This window comes from Ipomoea nil, unplaced genomic scaffold (assembly GCF_001879475.1).
Source record: "Ipomoea nil cultivar Tokyo-kokei standard unplaced genomic scaffold, Asagao_1.1 scaffold0302, whole genome shotgun sequence".
Lineage (NCBI taxonomy): Eukaryota > Viridiplantae > Streptophyta > Magnoliopsida > Solanales > Convolvulaceae > Ipomoea > Ipomoea nil.
This window is the reverse complement of record NW_017616730.1, coordinates 2,109,953-2,112,500: the sequence shown is the minus strand read 5'-3', so window position 1 is coordinate 2,112,500 and position 2,548 is coordinate 2,109,953.

The following is a 2,548-nucleotide window of genomic DNA, read 5'->3' as shown; positions in this document are numbered from 1 at the left end:
AATTTGAGACTAGATGTAGTAAAACTCAATATCGTATGATTCAATAAGAGGAAATTTCAATTTTGGTCCTATGACTATAGGAGTCTTGTTAATTTCAGTCTTCGACTTTCAAAAGTGTCAATTTAGTACTTTGACTATGCAATTTTTGTCAATTTCGGTCACTCCAGCCAAATTGTCGGTCAAATTTCGTCGGAAAATTTTAATAGATAAAATAATGAGGGTATTTTAATCATTTTACCCTTTTTCTTTCTTCTCTGACCTGCCAGCGACCTCGTACTTTCTCGGTTTTCCTTTCTTCAAGGCCACTTTGGTTTTAAAAGAGGCCTTGAGCCGCTTCACCGGTACTTTCGAAGCCTGGAGAACTCGCCGGAAACAACTAAAACATGGTAGACTCGCATGAGAAGAAGAAAAGAGATGTAAAATGACTAAAATACCCTCATTATTTCAACTATTAAAATTTTTCGGTGAAATTTGGCCGGCAATTTGACCGGAGTGACAAAAATTGCATAGTCAAGGTACTAAATTGACACTTTTAAAAGTTGAGGACTGAAATTAACAAGACCTCTATAATCATAGGACCAAAATTGAAATTTTCTCGATTCAATAATAAAAATGTGAGATTTTATATATGATGTTTTGTGACCAATTACCATATATTTATACGTTAAAAAAATTCCTTTGAGAAAACGTCGATATAATACATGTATCGGACAAGGGAATTATGAGTTTTTATTTTTTATTTTATTTTATTTATTTTTTATGAAGGCCTTTGAGTTTGGTACTTTGGTTGGTGCACCCCAAAAAGGGATTTGCGTCCTTCTCTCTATAGGTATTTAGCGTGATTGCGTGACCCAATTAGTTCCGCCATTGCTATCATTCAATCAATAGCACTTCTAAACAGATAGGATTGGTAACCACACTTGAAAACAAAATTGTGACTGTATTCTTTATTTGTTTTTACTTTCTTTATTATTAATTTATTTTAGTTTTGTTTTCAATAATTCAATTAATTTAATTAAATGTTATAACGAAATACCATGCTTTTGCCCGTTTGCCCCCATGGTATATAGTATAGTTCCAAAACTTGTTGAGTTATACTTGGTGCAATTAGTAATGTAGTTTTTATATTAAAAAAAAATTACTAATAAACAATGATTATATAATTGAACGTATGACCTTTTGATACGAAATTCATACTCTACTCATTTTAGGACTCATCATATTTTAATTCCACCTATTAAATGTTAATGCAGCTCAACTTTTCAAATAGTAGTATTTTATTATAAAATTATATTATTTGGTATAAAATTTTAATAGCAACAACGTTGTCCAAATCACAAATGCCACAACGGCACAAAGTAATGGTACTTCCAAATTTGTCAAACATCAACAACAAGGGGAAAAAAAAAAGCAATTGAAGATGAAGATATTCCTTCATTAAAAAGCAATATTCTAACCCTAACAATAAACAATCCTTCATTATATCATTACATAAGAATAAATATCACGTCAACAATTTTATTTTGATTAACTCATTAAGGTCGAGCAATTTACATATAATAATTAATAAAGGTAAATATTTCATAAATAAGCTAATTACTACGCAAATTAGTTGGTCATGTACTTGGATAACCGCCCTATTGCTTTTCTTGTCCCGTAAAATTCCTAAAAAGTGTTTAACCTCCTTTTTTTTTTTTTTAAATGACAGATTGTGTTGGTGTTACGTTTACGCATACTATGTAGTTGGTGGCTTGCTTCTTTTCTAGTAAAATAATAATAATAATAATAATAATAATAATAATAATAATAATAATAATAATAATAATAATAATAATAATAATAATACAATGTTAAAAGGTAAATTTTGAGATAAAATTAGAATACAACAATGACATTTTTCATTACATAAAATGCTATATAATTTGGGAACAAATTCACGAGATCTATAATAGAGTTCGGTGAAACTAAGAAAGTGAAATTAAAAAAAAAAAAATACTATCTCCTTTACAAAAATCACTACATAATATTCACTATTTGATATGACATTGATTTTTTTTTTTTCACGAATTATTCATAGGTTAATTAACTTGAACCCAACAGGTAACTCAAGTGACAAATGAGTTCTCTTTGTGGGTGAGAATTTTGGGATAACACAGGTTCAATTCCCCTTGGCCCAACTCCGGTGCCTCTCAAAGTAAACGAGGATTAGTCGGAGCCCTTGTGCGCGTCGGTATTTGACTGGCCCTGCATACTGCGACAAATGTTCCGTCGGGCCGGGGCGTGAGGCAGGAAAGAAAGGAAGGAATATTTAATTTAAGATAATTTTAATAGTTTACTTAATACCTTAATTACTACTAATTAGATCGGTGGGTGGATCTAGGCTGTGGCATCGTCGTTATTTCCCATGGCATACAAGGGTGGTTTAACAACTCATTCAAAGCTGCTACTTACCATTTAAGGAAGAACATATTTTTAAAAAAATTAAGTGAAATTCCCACCTTACCCTCCAACTCGCTCGTTGTCTCCAAAATCAAATTCATCGTCACGC